The sequence below is a fragment of the Anopheles arabiensis genome, chromosome 2 (assembly GCF_016920715.1).
Source record: "Anopheles arabiensis isolate DONGOLA chromosome 2, AaraD3, whole genome shotgun sequence".
Taxonomy (NCBI): Eukaryota; Metazoa; Arthropoda; class Insecta; order Diptera; family Culicidae; genus Anopheles; species Anopheles arabiensis.
In genome coordinates, this window is record NC_053517.1 from 67662164 (window position 1) to 67669419 (window position 7256).

At 43.7% G+C, this 7256-nt stretch overlaps 1 pseudogene; it reads left to right on the forward strand.

Annotated features, from left to right (window-relative positions):
- Nucleotides 1–2906: 2906 nt before the first annotated feature.
- LOC120897979 lies at nucleotides 2907–4067 on the forward strand (annotated as a pseudogene).
- The last annotated feature ends 3189 nt before the right edge of the window (nucleotides 4068–7256 follow it).

The window sequence follows — 7256 nt, forward strand, 5'->3', positions numbered from 1 at the left end:
CGATGGAACCGAGTCATCCAGTACAGAGTACGCAACACCGATTAGCAGCCCCGAACCAATTGCTAGAAACACTCCACCAGTACTACGTCGCAGCGACAGGGCACGCCGCCCACCTCTGAGGTACTCGCCGTAGTTCCTCTTTAAGAAGGGAGGAAATGTTATGTTTGGTCCAACCTGCTGTTGGGAATTATTGCGCTACCTGGCCAACCGCCTTTTGACGTCTGTCAATTTCGGGCGCGCCTTCGGGTTAAGCTTCGCTTTTTACGCACTCCCGCTCTATCTTGAAAAACAAACTTAACGTGAATAAAACTTGAACCGAATTATTAAACACAAAATACAACAATAAGTTTATGTTCTGAGTGTTTCATTAGCCGTTGTTGTTCGCATAATTTTGAAGTAGCAATCGAACTCCTTTTGTAAAACAATACTACTTGTTTCACTCGTTCCACTGTGTCATCTATAGAATCTTCTATAGCGTCTTTTACCGCAAGATTTAAAGTGTGAGCAAAACATGGTATGTGCTCGATGCCTAACAATGTCACTGCATTAGTCATATTTTTAGCATTATCTGTAACAATGCTCACTACTTTGCTTTTTATATCGTATGTTTCCTGAACGGTACATAGCCAGTTTGCAATATTGCGAGCTATGTGTCGTTCTTCAAACTTCTCGCACTGCAATAGATGTGACTTTAACTGTCCGCTTTCTTCATCAACGTAATGAGCAGTAGCGGCCAAAGTCTATATAATACAGAGGTCGAGTCGTGCAGAACATTTGATCAAAAAGCGTGGGAAAGTTTTGACAGCTGGATGAAAAAGCTTCAATAGTTTCATCGTAGCATACATTGAGGATTTAGTTGTTGTGCATGCTGTGGTCTGAAAGCATTTTCGGCCATTTTTACATCGTTTGTTTGTAATATTTTACTTTAAAAAGTTGAGGAATATCAAGAAAAGATAGAATTATAGTGAAATTATCAATTACAACAAGATCAGTGCCCGAAATTACGACGAAATCTTGTGCAGCTCAAGAGGGTCTAAGCTAAGAAGCCAGATTTCTGATTGTGGTCATTTTTAAGTGATGAATTACTGAAAAAACTACTCGTTCATGCCACGTTCATGAAAAGAAATCTATAGTTAAACTAAGTTTTGAGCACAAAATGCACAATTAGCCCTAAAAAGTGTATGGTTGTTTGGAATCGTTTGTGAACACTTTTTCATCTAACTGTCAAAAATAAGCTTTCAAAATGGTGGACCAAAATCGAGCTATGCATCGACCTCTGTATTATATGGACTTTGAGTAGCGGCCATGAAGCTTACGTTATTTATATCTGTCCATGCGTCTGTAGTCATGGCTACGGCTTTAGCGTTTTTAAGGTTTGTCTTAACTTTTCCAACATATCCTGAAAACATGCATCTAGAATTGCAACGCTTAGCGTTTTCCGAGCAGGAAGGTTATAGCTAGGACATAATGTTTTTATCAAGTTTTGAAAGTCACGAGCCTCTACCAATTGAAACGGTAGTGAATGATTACAAAAAACTTTTAGTAGTGTTTCATCTATGTTTGCTTTCGCAGTAGATTTCAATGGTTTGTGGATACTAACAAAGCCTCCTAGCGTTCCTTGTACAATTTTCCGTGGCACAGTACTTCCACTTTGCTCTGGGTTATCTCCACTTACTGAGCTATCGTTTTGCTTAGCCGAAGAATTATCAGATGACTCAGCTGATGAAGATGTCAATTTCGGATGTTGGGTTTCGAGATGACGCTTCAAGCAATAATTTGATTTTTGTTTTACTGACAATATTTTTTGGCATATTCGGCATTTGTAAGATGTTTCCTTGCTTTGTTGCACGAAATAGCCCCAAACGTCACTACTTTTACGATTTGCAGACATATTTCTAAAACAATAAACAAGTTATAAATAGGTAATTATGTGTTGTTAACAAATAACTAAGACAATAATGAGCAAGTAGATAATTGTCTAAGATTTATATACTTACGATGGTCTTTATCCAGTGATAATAAACACGAATGGTTATTAACTTATATTGGTAAAGATTGATGAAATGTTGCGGCAGCAAACTTTCGGTTGAGTACATACGGGAAACAAACACGCGCGCTAATATTGTGGGAAGCTTTGACAGCAAGGTGACCAGAAAACGATAATTCCAGAGAAATCGGAAGCAGAGTGACCAGAATTCTTAATTTATTTTCGATGAGCTTGCCGACAGATATTTTTCCTGATAATGATGTATACCAGTGATCTCCAACCTATGGTCCGCGGACCACTTTTGGTCCGTAGCGTTAACAGACATGCTCGGCGAAAGAATTTAGTTTTGAAAAAGAAAAGCTTATTACTATACATATCATGCATTTTTTTCCCCGCCATCAAGAATACATTTTAAACAGGCATGCCTATAATAAGTTTTTAACATAATTTTGATTAAAAACTTTGAACTAAGTGAAAAAAACGTATGCCCTCAATGGATGTGAGCTGCGACAAATTTATTTTCAAAGGCAAGTGGTCCGCGATCCTTAAAAGGTTGGCTTAAAAGAGCATTGATGTATATTACCGGAAATCAAACTTTTTTCATGAGTTTTCATTTAACAAAATGAATTTGATTGATCTAGATCTACGAAAAAATAAGCATAATTAGCGTACTGAATGTTCATTAATTATATTATTATTATTATTATTATTTGACGTTTGACGTTTAATTGTTCGGCCGCATTTCCGTCGCGCTCCGTGATTTTTCAATAATTCTCTTGTGTTTTCTGCGTCGCATCGCATTGTTGCCTTTTCTACGGACTATTAAACTGTTTAACATCATCGCTTCGTCTTGGCGAATTGTTTAGTTGCATCACAACTGTGGTTTCCTGCTGTTTTTTCCTGCTCGGCTTAGCAGTGTTGTGCTGTGATTACGCGTGATTTCGCGATGGCGGCTATTTGCTTCTCGTGTGCTGAACCGCTAGAGGCCACCGGCTGCATCATCAGTTGTGCATATTGTGACGCTACGTTCCACCGCGGCTGTTGCAAATTGCCCCCCGAGCTGATTGACGCAGTATTGTCCAATGTCGACCTGCACTGGAGCTGCATTGGCTGCACTAACATGCTTAAAAATCCGCGCTGCCGTTCGGTAAAAGAAATAGGCGCCCAGGTCGGTTTCCAAGCCGCCCTCAACTCAGCTGTAGCAGCTATTGGCAAGCTCGTTGAGCCTATTGTCGCCGAAGTTCGCAGTGGTTTTACCCTCCTTCAAACTGCATCCACGCCTCACAATCGGAACTCTGATCCTCGACCAGCTACTGGTAGAAAGCGGAGGCGTATAATCGAGGATTCGGCATCTCCTGGTGTAAACAAAATTGTAAACAGTCGCGGCAACACCCTTTGTGCCGCGTCATCGCCAAACGCATACACCAACACCACGATTGCCGTCCAGCCGGCACCTACACAACCGCATGAACTGGTGGGAACCGATCCGTTATCATCACCGCTTCAAGCTGCACCTCGTGAGCCATTCACAGATAGGATCTGGATCCGCCTATCCCGCTTATCAACGGCCGTCACTGTGGAACAAGTGGTCGCTTCTGTAAAGCGTCGCTTAGCCACCGATGACGTTATAACGTATTGCCTGCTGAGAAGAGGGGTTAGTGTGGACAGCATGAATTGGCTTTCATTCAAAGTGAGGGTCCCGGCTATCCTTCGAGATGCGGCACTCACACCATCCACCTGGCCCGTCGGTATCGGTGTACGTGAGTTTTTTCAATCCCGTCAACACGACCACCAAACCTCATCTCCTATAGCCACCCGAAACCGCTTTACTACACGCACACCAGCTACTAGTACTGAACACCGCTACACCACACGCACACCAACAACGACTCACCGTTTAGCCGCACGCACGTCTACTCCACCTGATCCTGAAACAACATCATCACAACAGTGTCACCCCCCGGTGAATGATACCTTGGAAGCACCCAACTCAACACTTGTTTCTGGACCGCCCCAAAACCACCGTGCTTCATCTCCGCACCTACACCAGTCTACAATCGATCGCTTTTTTCTCAACTAGACGAAGTTCCGCTCATTGCACGCAACAAACACGCCAAGCCTCATGCTCTGACAACGCAGCTCAATTGACTTACCGTTTACCCGCTTTATCCAACCGCCACAATGACAACGCTACCGCTGAGTATTTAAGCTGCTATTATCAAAACGTTAGAGGTTTGCGTACTAAAACAAAAGAATTTCACTTAGCTGTATCGGAGGCTGACTTCGATCTCATCGCACTCACGGAAACTTGGCTTGTTGACAACATTCCATCTGCTCTTCTCTTCAACAACAACTTCTCTGTTTACCGCTGTGATCGCTCTCTCAGCGGCTCTAGCTCTCGCGGTGGTGGTGTTTTGCTAGCCGTTTCTAACGCATACGAGTCGATAGAATTACCTTCCCGTGTTCGTTCTCTCGAGTATATTTGTGTGCGCGTCGCCTGTAATAACGCACATCTGTACGTCATGGTAGTATACATTCCACCGCAGCTTAGCTCCGAGATATCGACTCTTCGCTCTCTACATGATTGTATCAGCAGCTTCACTCTCACACTGAAGCCTTCGGATCTGCTGTTTGTTATTGGCGATTTCAATCAGCCTAGCATAAGCTGGTCCACAGCTGATCCTTCGTCCTCGCCAGCATACTCATCAATCACGCACTATGAACCAACTGCGCGCTCACTGGCCAACAACACCTTTGTGGATGGATTTAAATTTAACGGATTAGTGCAACTTAATCACATCAATAATTCGCACGGACGCATGCTTGACCTGCTCTACGCTAACAATGCTGCAGCTAAATTGTGTTCGCCTGTCTTTCCAAGTGTTGTTCCGCTTGTACCTCTTGACTCCTACCATCCGGCGTTAGACTTCAATATACGTATTAACTCGTCGACCCGACGCAATTCGACGACTCGACAAAACTCGACGACAACCGCATTTTATCGTTATAACTTTGCTAAAGCTGACTATGTGAAACTGAACGACATGATATCAATGTTTAACAATAGCTTTAATTGTTCCAATTTTATTTCACTTGACGAAGCAGTATGTTCATTCTCGTCCTTCATGCTGCAAGCCTTTGTTGTATGCGTCCCAGTTCAGCGTCCTAAACCTAACCCCCCCTGGGCGGACCGCACACTCAAACGACTCAAACGTGTAAAAAGAGCTGCTTATCGTCACTACCAAACGCGCCGCTGCCAAAGATCTCGCTCGATCTACTTTGACACGCACTCTTTATACTGCAGCTATAACAGGTTTCGATATCGCAGATATTTGAGTAAAATTCAACGTAACCTCTGCAGGTGGCCTGACTCGTTTTGGCGCTTCTACAACAGCAAAACAAAATCCACGCATACACCGAAATCCATTACGTACAAAGGAGCAACAAGTGCCAACACTAATGAAATGTGCAATCTCTTCGCGGATCGCTTCGCAGATTGCTTTTCACCGGCCATGAATGATACCGATACCATTGATGCTGCTCTCGTCAACACTCCGGCTGGAGCAATTAACATGAGCACTCCTTTCATCGACAGTGAGATCGTTTTATCTGCCCTAGCGCAACTAAAGCCTTCCTTCGCTCCTGGACCCGACGGAATTCCTTCTACCGTGCTGAAACGCTGTCAAACGACAGTAGCACCTATCCTTGCAAAATTGTTCAATGCATCGCTAGCCAATGGCTACTTTCCCAAAGCATGGAGGAAATCTTGGATGGTTCCTATTTACAAAAAGGGCGACAGGACAGATGCCATCAACTACCGGGGTATTACATCCTTGTGTGCCATTGCCAAGGTGTTCGAACTAGTGATATACAAAAATCTGCTTCATGCATGCCGCAGCTACCTAAGTCCGTATCAACATGGATTCGTGCCAAAAAGTCGACTACCACGAACCTGGTTGAATTTGTAACCTATTGCACTAGTCAAATTGATGCCGGAGCTCAAGTCGATGCAATTTATACCGATCTAAAAGCAGCATTCGACTCTCTTCCGCACGCAATTCTTCTCGCTAAACTCGATAAGCTAGGAGTTCCCTGCCCGCTCGTACAGTGGCTTAAGTCGTACCTAATTAATCGCACATACATCGTGAAAATTGATAAGCACATGTCCAAAGAAATAGTCAGCAGCTCGGGTGTGCCACAAGGAAGCAACATTGGCCCGCTTCTCTTCATATTGTTTATCAACGATGTTACCCTCGCTTTACCTCCCGACAGTATCAGTCTGTTTGCCGACGACGCAAAAATTTTTGCGCCTATTAACAACACAGGTGATTGTACATTCCTGCAAGACTGCATCGAAATTTTCTGTTCGTGGTGCAAGCGTAATGGACTGACTATCTGCAACGAGAAATGCTACTGTGTGTCTTTTAGTCGATGCAGGAGTCCAGTGACTGGGACCTACTTCATGGACGGCACTGCAGTTAATCGACAGAATCATGCCAAAGACCTGGGCGTTCTGCTTGACTCTAGTTTGAACTTTAAACAGCATATCGATGACGTTGTAGCCAGAGGAAATCAATTACTTGGCGTGGTTATCCGGACAACTAATGAATTCCGCAACCCTATGTGCATCAAAGCTGTGTACAACTGTATCGTTCGTTCGGTTCTGGAATATTCGTGCGTAGTCTGGAGCCCAACTACCGCTTCTTCAATTGCTCGAATTGAGGCGATTCAACGTAAGCTCACGAGATATGCCCTACGCCTACTTCCCTGGCAGGATCGCAATAATCTTCCTCCGTATGCTGCGCGGTGCCGTCTTCTAGGCCTTGAACCTCTTTCGGTTAGAAGACGCAATGCACAGTGTTCTTTCATCGCTGGATTGCTAAATGGCTCTATCGACTCATCGCCATTGTTGCATCGAGTCGATATCTATGCACCATCCCGAACACTTAGGTCTAGAGAAACTCTACGGCTCGCTCAACCCCGTTCCAGTGCTGGTCGGTCAGACCCTATGTTCCGCATGTCGGCTGTCTTCAACACTGTCTCGGATTGCTTCGACTTCGACATCTCAACTCAGTGTTTCAAGGAACGTCTCCGGCTTTTGCCGTGGCCGCAGTGAATTGCGATGCAAATCTTGTTTTTGCTATGTATTTTTTTTTTTATTGAACTGTTACATCTTAATTAGGCCATACGGCCCGTTGAAGATTAATAAATAATAATAATAATAATAATAATATTCAACAGCATTGCAAGCCATCATGTTTGCAGATGT